The sequence below is a fragment of the Pinus tabuliformis genome, chromosome 4_1 (genome assembly GCF_031772625.1).
Source record: "Pinus tabuliformis cultivar Carrire ecotype Pingquan chromosome 4_1, CPIR1, whole genome shotgun sequence".
Classification (NCBI taxonomy): domain Eukaryota; kingdom Viridiplantae; phylum Streptophyta; class Pinopsida; order Pinales; family Pinaceae; genus Pinus; species Pinus tabuliformis.
Window position 1 is genome coordinate 346268497 of NC_142303.1, and position 13417 is coordinate 346281913.

Genomic DNA, 13417 nt, shown 5'->3' on the forward strand with positions numbered 1-13417 from the left:
TTAGAGGGAAGATTACCCAGCACAATGTAGTGACAAACATTATTTTTTGATCTAGTGGCAACTATCATTTTTTGATCTAAATAAAAGTTAGTTCCTTATTTCTTTTATGGATTGGTTTACTTTTCCTCTTTTCTTGGTGCAAAAATTACTCAGATCGTGAGACCCCACAAGATCTGGATCAGTGGTATTATAACCAAGTTATGACTCCATGGAAATTAGGGTTTCAAGGGTCTGTGTTGGAAGTTATCAGTTGGTTGTCTCGTGCTCTCCCTACTACTTGTGTGAGTTCACAAGGGAAATCATGGAACAACATCATGAGCACATTTCTTTGATTATTCTCATCATATCTTGGTACGTTGAATTGCTTGAAGTTAGATCACTTAAGTAGCCTTTTTCTTTCTTGGATATTTGAACAAATATTTGTAGGGTTTATCCTTCTTTTATTTCACCAACATCTCTTCGATGGTCTTCAAAAGTACATTATTTTCAAAAATCATGTCTGGCGATGGTTTCCACAATTTCGCATGCCATAGGGTTTTGTTATCATAGTTTGGATTATGATTCCATTCTTGCATTTATATTCTCGAAGGGTGCCTTGTGATCGTACTCGTCCAGACTCTCTTTCGATATCTGTGATTTCAAAACAAGGTGTCACTGCCGCATCGTCTGAGGGTCTTCCCTTTTTTCTTTTTCCTCCTGCAGAAAACAACAAGAGTGAGTTAAAGTGGATTATTGATCTTCTCTTCATTGACTGCATCGAAAATTGGCTCAGTTTTAATAGTAGTGGCAACTACAGCTCCAACATAATTGACCTTGAGCTTAAGAAGTAAGAATTAGCAGCACCAATGTCCAAGCAAGCGACAATGAAGTTGTAGCCATTGTCCGAATCATTTTTAGCATTAGGTTATAGTGTTGTATCCCATGATAGTAAGGCCGACTAAAATTCATCACCCCCCCTTCGTTATTTAGCAGAGGTGGTCGCAGTCACAATGTCAATGTCAAAGAGCTCAAAGAAGATGCAATACATAAACTACAGAATGCGGGTGACGATCCAGGACGAGAGTCACCTAATTGGAAATTTCATGGTATTTGATCACGACATGAATTTGGTGTTGGTAGAATGTGTAGAGTTCATAACAATTATTCCCAAGAAGGGCGCAACAATAGACATGAAATAAAAGCGTGACTAGAGACGTACCCTCAACTTGATCCTCCTCCATGGAGAAGAAGTGGTTACCATGACTGTCGAAGGTCTTATCCTACTTGTGAATCACGGGTCAAGATTTTCGCCACAACTCATGCAGAGCGGTGGCTAGAGGAATCCCAATGGTTCCCCTTGATCAAGCACAACCAAGCTTGGCTGGTCCTATCAAAGGTATCGGAGGTCCTTCTCCAGACACGATGCAACCTTAGATCTCATGGCCTCCCATTCCGTAGGTTTTTGCATACCCCATGACTTACTCTACCCCAATGCCACTACATCCTCCTGGGCCTCCTCCACTACCATTCTCATCGCAGACACCATGGTGGAGAGCAATGCCCTAGAGCTCCTTGTCCAATACGTTGCACAACTCGGTGAAGGCCACCCCAACAAGCCAACTACCATCTATAACACCCTTTCCCAAAAAATTACATGGCGGTGTTAGAATCCATCTCCGTGAAGACAAAGCTCTTCGATGGCCCTTTCCAACAGTGAAGACCCATGATTTTGACAATAATAAGAAGTCCTTTTTAATTTGGGCTTACACAAATTTTCGCATTACAACCACTGCAATGGATATCTATTCAATTTATTATGGCTTCAGTAGGTTGGAGGATCGATCCTCGTGATGCATTATTATTTCTATATATGCTAGAAATAATTCATGCTTGAGATGAAATGAACACATCGATGCCACCTGCAAGAAATTTCTATGCGGGAATGCCAAGAGACTATGAGATTTATGAGGTTGTGTGTGTAATGCTTCGATCCCTCGACCATCTCAATGTGGATTCAAATATTGTTCTCATTGCTTCCAAAGACATTCCACAACCATGGATCGACAAATTTTATGGGGATAATGTCAAAGAAATCATGATAGACAACATGGAGAATCCATATAGACACCAATCAGATTTCTACAAACACTTTACTCTCACCCTCAACAAATTATATGCATGGAATCTAGTTGAGTATAAGTGTGTTATGATGTTGGATTTGTTTCTACATAAAACTAGTGGTGAACTTTTCCAATTTGAGAAGTTTTATGCTTTCTTCATCTTCTGTAGAGGACTCTTCATTTTACAATCATCACAGGTGGTATGCAAGGATATGTTTCCCATTGATGTTGCTATAGAAACGACAAAATCATAAATTAAGAATTGGGAGTTTGATAAGAAGTCATCAAATGTTTATGAAAATAATGAAATTTCTATGCAGGGGTACATGGTGCTTGTGGGGTGTTAGGATCATAAATTAATAAAATTTCACATTCATCGAAATCATCCTCTTTAAGCTGGCCAGTACGATTTGGCGTCCTTCATGCATCCTAATTTTTAATACATTATTTGTTTGCAAGCCATATCAGGAACATTGGAGCTTTGTATTATGCCTTTCTAGCTATGCATTTGGAAGCTACTAGTTCCCATGTTGATTGTGTTATCTTTGTTTCCTATCTTGAAGTATACTTCTGAGTGCAACAAAATATCCCTTGCAATGCCAAAATCATGTCATGGTGGGACTATCAAATCACAATAATGGGAATCACAAATGTGAAACTTGAGTACTTTAAGGACTCCTTTACAAAATTTCATTGTATATTGATAATTTAAAAATATAAGCCACCATATTTCTACCATGAAAACCAACATGCGATATCTCGAGGTCCATTTGCTAGCCCATGCATTGGTACTCTCATATTTGGCCCATAAGAATTACAGGGTATCTCTATCCTCATACCCTCATTATGGTTATGGGTCAACCACACAAAACCTTTTGCCAATGAAGTCCATTTTCTTGACCACACACTGTCCACGTCACAGTTTACCCACCACTATTACAAGGTATCTCTATCCTCAGCGCTTCATTCATCATGGTTATAGGTCAACCACGCAAAACACTTTCCATAAAAATCCATTTCCTTGGCCACACACTATTAATATCACAGTTTTCTTGCAAGCATTATAGGGTATCTCTATCCTCGAATATTCATACATCATGGTTACGGGTCATCCAAAAACCCTCCGTTATGGGTCAACCAGGCAAAAACATTTTCTTCCACAACACTTTGTAATCCACAATTCCTCTTCGACAAAGGCTTCTCCATAGGGAACTTAATGCAATGGGGACCATTACTTCCTAAGGGGGGAGTAATAATCCAAATGGAAAATCACCCATGGTATTTAACCATGGTAATGTAACTAAAGGCGATAAATAACTCACCCATGGTATTATCCACCCATGGTATTTACCCATGGTAATGTAACTAAAAAAGGTTATAAATAACAAGCCTCCTTTCATAAGAGGGAAGATTTCTCAACATAATGTAGTGGCAACCATCATTTTCTGATCTAATAAAATTTAGTTCCTGGTTTATTTTCTAGTTTGGTTTACTTTGTTCTTTCCCTGGTGTGGCAATTACTCAGATCTTGGGACCCCAAAAGATCCAGATCAAGAGGTGTGGCGGTCCACACTCGTGGCTCCCTTATTGTGGAACCTTGTGCTTCTTGACACACAAATATATTAACATTCACATGGTGAACTCCAATTTTCCCTCTTAATACTTCCTCGGGCATCCCACTCCTCTACTGGCATGATTTAGTTTTTTCGTTATGCATGACCCTCACTTGGATACTCCCCTCTTCTAACTATGAATCTAGTAAAATATCACTATAGGATATCAACTTTAGAAAGGTCCAACACTTATTGGCCCTTGAATATGCCAGATCTTCATAGACCTTTTCCCCAACAATGGTTTTAAGAACATGTTATTTATTACAACTTCTGCAATTATCTTAAACAAGGAAACTCACATATTGTGATAATAATTCATGGTTAGGTAATAGCCCAATTAATCAACATTATACATGCTTGAAAATACACAATCAAAGAAAAATAAATAGTATGTTATTACTTCAAAGCTTCAGATAATTACACAGATAAGGTTTTATGATTCACGGGCCTGAATGACATCTTTGAGCACCAAACCTCTTTGTCTTTATATCTTCCCTCCTTAAACAAAATATCACCTTAAGACAAAATGGGTTGTAACTGATATCCAAATGAAGATGACAATGAAGATGAAGAAATATTGAAGAAGAATACTAGAGTAAAGATGAAAAACAAGAAAAATACATAGAATATAATGTTTGGAGCATAAGGAAGAGAAATGTTATATAACATAGTGCTAAGGAAAACCTACACTAGCATGCAGAAGTAAACCAAGTTTCTTGATATCAAGTATTGTAAGCCTAATTGAGAGTTAGACTAGCATGCATTGGTGGTTTTAATTAAGAGGGAGTTGTTAATGATGATGAATGTAACATCTGAGTTTAAGTGGGAATGTTAAAGAATAATATTTCTTATTAGTTAATCTAGTTAGGGAATTAGTTGTCAATGCGACTCACTTTTAGAAAGAAATTTATACACACTATTAGTCCAAATATTTTTAGAAATACTAGATATATTTAGAAAACGTTACTCTTACACAATTCTAGAATATTCCTAATGTATCATAAATTCTAATTAATGATGAAAAGGGTGTGCAATGCTTCCTATGTTTCCAATTTGTTTTCAGTCTTATTTTTAGTTGTGTGTTTTATCATACAATACCACAAGGCACGCTAGGGTATGTTGACCCAGAGTACTATCAGTGCTTTTATCTAATAGTGAAATATGATGTCTACACCATCAGGGTCATTTTGGTGGAGTTCATCTCTACCAAAATAATAATGGATCCTATGAATTTTTAATTGGTGAATATTATAATAGTGTTTTTATTTAGTATTTACAGTAAATAATTCTGCTGAGACATAATATTTAATAGATAGGTTGGATAATTACCAGATAACTATAATAATTTTCATAGTTTATTAGCACTCGATGGATTGCCACACTTCCTAATGGTTTATCAACCTTACAACAAGTGCCTGAGTGGTTTATCAACTTACTTGGCAAGAACTAAGTGGTTTATTAGCTTCCTCAGCAAGCACTCAATGCATTATCAACCCTTTTAGCAAGCACTCATCACTCAATTCCTCATATGAACCTCCTACGGATCTATTGACAGTGTTGGACCTGCCAACATGTCAAGGGATCTCCCTGGTAAGAAGTCCCAACTAGACCTCAGAATGTTTGGTGTAGGAGTCCCAGCAGTGGGTCGTACAGTATCGCCTTGACCGCAGTTGTGCGCAGAGGCAAGTAAGATGTCCATGCTGGTAGCAAGGGTGTGACATATGCAGCAAGTCAAGGAAGGTGCATGAACAGTTCTAACACACGGAGAGTGAGGAGAGTGCGCCCCTTGGAAACCTGTGAAAACATGTGGCTAAGAAGGGAACACACGAGCAAAGATGCATCACCAACTGGAAAGAAATTAAGCTACCAATCCAAAGTGATGGTTAAACCAATAGCACATTTCAGTAAGATTCATACATACATATACATAAAGAGTCTATAAACACATGTGTAAGTAAACAGATACATATATCATTAGAGTAAACAAGTTAGCTGAAATACAATAACAACATATGCATGAAACGTGTTGGCTCTGTTATATTAAGAAGTGAAATTTTCAATCATACAGTACAACCATGACCAACCACTAGTCCAGACAGCGGAATGTTATAGTCATTTCTACCTGCTGCTCCAAAGAGATATACTAGCTTTGCACTATGGAGAAGCCAAGGCTCATTACAATGCTCTCCAATATTTCTATAAGATACTCCTATCAAAAGCTTGACTGGCCAAAATCCTCTACACTGAGTTATGAGGGACTATGTATAGCAAAGGGTGGGGTGACCCTTGACATTCCCCTTTGTGACTGTTCATCTACCCTCATGACTCTTCAACTACTCTATGAATGTTACATTCAACTATCAACACTTGAACTTCCACTTGACAAGATGTTACATACAATCCACACATGTACCCATGTGAGACAAAATAGGCTTGAGGAAGCCATGAAAGACATCACTATGACTCGGACAACTGTTGAAAGACCAGCTCTTTGATATCCTCATGATGGTGGACAGTGGCGAACTGTTGCCAAGCCCGGTAGTCTGTGATGGTGTCTGTGTACTCTGTGGTGACATATTTCTGGAAACAAACTCTTGCCTCTGTTGCATTCAGGTACACTTCTCTGGCTCCTTTGTCCAACTCGTCTAATAACATGTGCATCATTGTCTTGAGTGTGGTCAAACCAGTGTCATACTGATGCATGGTGTCTGCATTGATTGCCAAGTCTATGCTGGTGGCTATGTGCATCAACTCGTCAAGCTCCAATCTGACTTGTGCCTTTGTCTTTGCCTCGGTGAGTGTCCCAATAGATTGGATCACATGTGAGTGCACAACAACATCCATGCTTCTGAATACCTGTGCATGGGAAGCCTCCAAAATAGTGATGAGCTGTGGGACTTCTTCATAGTTCCAGATCCGACTTCGAATGTGTGCATTCAGATCGACCGCATTGGGCTTCATCATCTTGGGTAAGTGTAACGGGGCTCCCTTATATCTCATTTTCCATGTTTGCAAGTGGTCAACAATAGTATGTAGTTTTGACAAGACACGTGCTCTCCTAGCACATCGCTACTGCCAACTATTGAGATGGACAACTTCCTTATCCACAGTACCAAACTTGGAATACAATGCCTGCATGACTATCTCAAGGGATGATACCTCGTCCAGTATCGCCTTCTTCAACTCTGCTCAGGCAGATGTTGTAACCAATTCTCCTCCTTGCTTGGTCGTCTATAACTCCCTAGCCATTCACTCATTCTCTTCTATCAAGAAGTGAACACTCAAGCTAATGGCTTTGGCATATGCTCTAGTAGCATCGGCCAATGCTGCGGGATGCTTATCATACATGATCACTCGTTCCTCAAACTTTGTAGGAGATGTGTTTTCATCTGGAGTAGACACTCTACGTGAAAGTCACAACTCTATGTTGTGAGTCGTCGAATGATATTTTCTGCATCTCTTCTTACATATTGTCTCCAAGGATCTCAGTGTCTCCTTGGTCACTTGCGACGTTCTCTACTTCTGGATCTAGTCAAGCTAGTGGGTCAACCTCTTGGTGGCAAGGGATGAGGTCGAGGTCTTTCTCTAACTCTTGTTGCTCCATATCTGTATCCATCTGTTGAAGTGCATGTTCAATTTCTTCAGCGAATTCCTTCTCCTATGACTTCTCACCCTGTCTGCTTTGTGTTGGTTGCTCGGATGAGTCTACTACCTATACGAGCACACTTTCATCTATCTATACATGTTGTGCCCCCTACTATACCTTTCCTTTCTACGCTTCCTTCTCCTATCTGCGCAGCTCTTGTTCCTTCTGAAGTTGCTCCTTCAACTCATGCAACTCCTTTACTATCTCCTCCATCCTCTATTTTTCTCTCTGCCTTTGTGTGGTTCTCATGTTGCGTTGTTTCCTCTTTGCCTCTATTACCAAAGTTTCTTTCTGCAAAAGTGGGTATGCTCTGAACTTATAGCTTTGTTTTGCCTCTACGTTGTCAACAATCTTTCTCTTGCCTTTGTCGCGCACAGGTATGTTTACCTCTTCTACTGCTGCAACTGGTGCTCTCCTGGATGCTACTTCGTTAACCATTCCACAATGATGCCAACCAATTCATTAGGCCTGGAGAAGCTATGAAAACATCTCCATGGGTCTTCCTCCACCTAATGACATGCCTAGTGGATCCACAGAAAATGTACTCTCGCACAGTGATCCTTCAAAAAACAATGCGGGTCATACGGATTGAAACTTCGGATGTCGAAAGGATATTTCTTAAACTCTTCTATTTTGGTATCCACCTTCTTGAGATTCTGTATCTCGTACAACCCGATATGCAATGTAAGAGCGGGCCAAGGTTCCTTCTTCTTCTAGTGTAGCCTAGATGACAGTCCTGCCGAGATGTGGTATCATACTTCTTGGATGATGAGCTTGTCCATGGAAAAATTCTGTAAACACATGCAGAGGCTTCTCCATGTTGTACATCCGTATGAAGGTGCCAAGAAGTGAGGCATACCTATCTGCTATGTCAATCAATGCATCTATTGTTTCCTTCAACATGCAAGGTGGATCCTACTCAAATATCATCTTGTACACCGGGGTAACAAAATGATCTGACAGCTGTGTGATAACTCCTCTGAAGATGCATTTGGAAAACAGTTTACAATAAGTATTAACAAATGTTTTCACTGGTTTTCATGCCCACATCAAGCTCAAGAACTCCTCACGGACACAAATTGCATCCAAGATGTAAGAAAACGTGTATATTTTTGCTTGCTGACCTTTGGGCAGTTGTCGAGCTCCTGTTACCTATTCCTTCAGCCTGTGAGCCAACATGTCGGACCAGTTGCATGCTTTGCCTTCACTGGCCAGTTGGTCCAACGCGATCACCCAACTCTGCAGGAAGGGCTTTGTGCTCTCTTGGCCATACAACTGACATGCAAAGATGACCAAGTATTCATACACCTTCCATATTATCTTTGTCTTGTAAATCAGGTTGGGTGTCATCCTGAATTTGGCTAGCTTCTTCATCCAGTTCTTCAAAATATCCCTAGAGTTGGCATTGTTGTTTGGTATGCTTAAGGGTGTCTCCATGGTGATCACTGGCTTCAGCAAGTGGTACATCTGCTAGTAGTCTTGTGCCCTGAAGGTAGCAATCTCTATCCCGCTGACACTACTCAATGTCATCGTCTCAGGATCAATGTACGAGATGATCCAATTTATCATGTTAACGCATGGGAACACAGGATATCTACATGCAATCTGGCACAAACCGAACTTGTGAATGTTCACATAGACTTGGCAGTCTTCAAGTTCTTCCCCAAAGGTGCCTCAGAATGCATCATTGGCCTCCTACCATTTCAGCTTGATGTCTTGGTCTACGATCAGCTTGGTGTCTTCATAAATCAGGAAACTCATAGACACTCGCTCAACTACTGCTCCAGTTGCGCTTTCATCAGTGTCCTTTGACCCTACTCTCTTGGAGGACATTGATCATGAACTACTGAGAGATGGAAGAACACTTGCTATATCTGGAGATATGGCAACTTGCATGGCAAGAAATATGTAAGTTAAAACCAAAGCAAACTTGAAGAATGACATGCAACATACCTGGGGAACTGCTAGCAAGGATTGCACAATTTTCAGTGGGAGGCCGAGAGAGTGAGTGCCAGAACTACGCAAAAGGATGTCTGGACTGTCAGGAGGCTGGTTGACTGATGGAACTACACAATGCACAATCCAGACTGGCATGCTTGGTGTTGAGATTGCGCAATGCGCAATTTCAGCTGGTAAGTGATGCAGGCCCACGGACTGCATTGCGTAATTTTCTGGGCCAGCAGTCACTGCCTCTCAGAATTGTGAAAAGCAAGACTAGAGGGCAGTGACTGGCCAAATTTGTGCATTTTCTGGGAGGAAGGTAGAGCCTTCCCTCTCAAAATTGTGCAATGTTGTCTGGGCAAGGTAGAGTTCGAGCCAAGGTTGCGTAGACCTGCTGACAGGAAACTGAAAGCAAATGAAGATGTGAATGCATGGCGATACTGAGTGTAAGCAGGAGTGAATGATCATGCATAAAAATATTGAATCCATGATTCAGAAAATAGAACAACATGCATGTGTGTGAAACGAGTCGCCGAATCAGTGACCGTTCGTGCAAAATAGTGTCATGCATGCGAGAACAATGAGATGCAAACGAAAACTGAAACGGTGCTTGTACATGCTAACATACATGCAAATGACAACAATAATTCATATCAATGAAGCAGACAACACTCACACAAGCTAAAACACAAAAAGCGATAAAAATGTTGTAAAAGACAAGTAAAGGGAACTTACCCGGAAATAGTTGTGCTGGATGTGTCGAAGACTCCTGGATGTGCTGTGGGATGTTAGAGCTCTAAGATCGATGTGAAGAATGAGATCTAAAGCACCGAATAAATAAGTTTGAGGCTCGTAATGCGCATGCCACAAATCTAAGAAAAGGAGACACTTGGAGGAAAGTTTATAAAACAATCTTTGCATGTGACATCCAGCTGCTAAAAATAGATCCATAAAATCTATGGATGCTTTTTGCATGTTTATTTATGCTATTTTGGGAAAAATCATCCCATACATGCAAGTCAAGTTTTCTAGGTCTAGGGGGGAACCGGTCAACCTGAAGGCACATGCAATAGCCTACTTGAATGAGACTAATTTTCGCGCAATTTTTGGGAGGAAGTTGGGTTGGTTGTTTAGAGGGATTGTGTAATTTTTGGGAGGAGCAGTTGACTGCTGCTTAGAATTGCACAATTCATGGGCTGAGCTACACTGCAGGGTGAGATTGCGTAATTTTCAAGAGGAAAGTTGTTTGACACGATTGTGCAATTTCTGAGCCCAATAGGCTGCCAGTCAGATTTGCGCAATTTCTGGAGGGAAGATTGGTTCCCCTCCAGAATTGTGCAATTTTTTGAGGGAGCTATTCAACCAGTTGCTAGACCAAATCCAGAGTGGTAGCTTGTGAGGCGAGTGAAGCAAACCATCTTGCACAAGCTGGAAAGCTATTGAAAAACCCATGAAGCTTATGTACTTGAAAGTGTAAGACATGCTGCTAAGGATGGTTGGTAGGGAGGCTCCAAAACAAAGCGAAGGAAAAATTTTGGAGGGTGGTTGTAGCTGCTACAACACTTGGCGACACACTGGTAGAACTCAATCTCTCTGAATGGACCTTGTTCGTGAAAATCAATTATAGCACCTCCAGAAGTATTGTTGAGTTCTTTGTTCATCTTGGTTTCCACACTTGCCTAATTATAAGATGTAGCATCTACCAAGATTTTGGTCAGTTGACACACATTCCAAGCTAATACAACATAGTTGTTTCGATTAGGGATGAGGGGTATATTGGTGCACAAGCAGTATGGTGGTCAGAGTTTTAGTTTCATCTCTGGTGTTGCTCCACTACCAACAGACCTAGACAGTACCCCGGTGGAGTTCCATAGGAACACAACTATCGATCAGCGTCCAGCGAGCCTAGTTAGTACCCTGACGGAGTTACTTGCATCGCCTCTCTACGCAAGAAGCCTTTCTCTTCTTTTACCTAATTCATTTATCATTTTCTTCGAAATTTTTCACTTTTTTCATTTTTTCCATTTTTCATAATTATGCATAGCACTTATTCATTTCAGAGGGGGAAGAGGGATCCAGACTTATTGAGAGAATAAGAAGTTTTTCCTTCAGAGAAGTAGTTTATATATACCCCTGACATACTTTTTAAGGTTTTCCCCCTCACATTACTCTACTTGACTGAGATGACAAGGGTGAACCCAAAAACAACCAACTACAGTAGGTGACACTAGTTAGCACACAAGCATTGTGTTTTCACCAAGGTTCACTTCAAACAGTACATATTTTCCATCGATGTATCATGACTAAAGATAAAAAGATCTTCATACACAGGAAAGATGACAGATAACCAAGTTTTGATAATTGCACAAGTCCTCTTGTACTTTACCCAACTTGTTTCAAGAGTCGTGCACAGTTTCATGCGAAACTAACCTACAAACTTAAATAAGAGAACAAACAACAAAACAAAGAAAAAGTAGAAATAAATGCATAAGCAAGGAAGTTAAGCAAACAAACAAGAAAACAAACAAATATGAAAAGTAAGCAGCAAACATGCATGCAAGAAAACAAAGCAAAATCAAACACTACTCCTACTCCTAAGCTAACGGTGCATGGGTCTTCTCACGAGAGCTGATACTTCCAATGCAGCCACTGGCACATTGGTCAACCGATGTTGGTGAAGGCATGGTTCATGAACAACACAGTTGTGCGAACCAGCAAACATGAAAGATATAACAATGAAGACAAACACACTCCAAGTTTAAATTTGTCCACAGAACATACGCGAGTGCAAATGCATGACATGCAATCCATGGAATTATCACGGTGTTGTGAGATACTACGTGCAGTTGTTAAGCATACACATACTCTTGACTGTGACATGAAATAAAATGAAGGAAACAAAGACAACTTGCATTGTGCACATGTGCTTACTATGTAAGATTCCTCCAATGCATTCATGATGGGATCGTGTAGTTCGAGTGGAGGAAGCATGATCTATGTGTGAGATTGATCTTCAATTCATACAAATGAGTGATGAGGAGCCTCAAGTGTTTCAACAATTTCCTAATCAGAAGTGAAACCAATCTCAGGATAGCGAGGACTTGAAATAACCATCAAATCGGGATGAAGTGCCTCGACAGTCTGGGGGGTTTCGACTTTGTCGATAGATATATCATCATAAACAGGTGGCTTGGAAAAATCAACTATGATAGAATCATCAGCGTGATCAAATATAGGAATAAATATATCACGACAGTTATGATCAACAAAATCAATGATTTCATTGGCATCCTCATGATATGATGAATCAAACAGAGGGGTAGATGAGAAGCAGAAAAATTCACCCTCTATGTTTCCAAAAAAAGCAGATGAAAAATCAAGTGGATTTTCAATGAATAATTTTTCCTCTACATTTTCAGATGATGGACTGACATCTGGTGTGTTCTATGAATAATCAACAATGGGTGCATTTGTAGACAGAGATACACATGTGAAATCATGGATGGCAGGTTCACCAAAGATGTCAGGAAAGCACAGAGGATGCTCGGACAGAAGGGAGTCATCCTTTGCCAAGGGTTGATGCTCAAGCTCCCAGTCATACCCTTCATGAATGACAGCGTAGGTTGGTTTTGCAACATGAACTCTGTCAATATATTGATCCTCGTTCATAACAAGTGCAGAGTCTGAAATGGAAGAACACAATACAATGCAATCTAGATGATTAGAAGAACATGAAGACAGAGGTTGAGGTAAAACAGTCCTGTCACAACCCATGGGATTCACAACCAAATCTGCGTAGAAATTGAGAGAAGTCATGTTGGGAGGATGTGATAGTTGAACGGATGTGTGTGCCTATTCCCCAAATCACTCTGCAGTGGTGGAGCTATCTGATGAGGGGACGACGGACAGTCGCTTGTGATAGCTACCATGTCCGCCTATGACTGAGAAGCTCCATCACTGAAGTATATTGAGCGGGGCTTTGGCTTGAAATTTATTTTAGGATTAACATATTTGGTAAGATAGTACTCAAATCTATCCATGAGATATTGGAATTTCATCTGACTTTTCGAAGCTTGAAACTACAACACATGGAAGCGATCCCAAAATTCCATAGGCAA

The 13417-nt window shown here is 40.2% G+C and overlaps 1 pseudogene; it reads left to right on the plus strand.

The window, feature by feature from the left end:
- The first annotated feature begins 989 nt into the window (after positions 1-989).
- Positions 990-1545, plus strand: LOC149175691 (uncharacterized; annotated as a pseudogene).
- The last annotated feature ends 11872 nt before the right edge of the window (positions 1546-13417 follow it).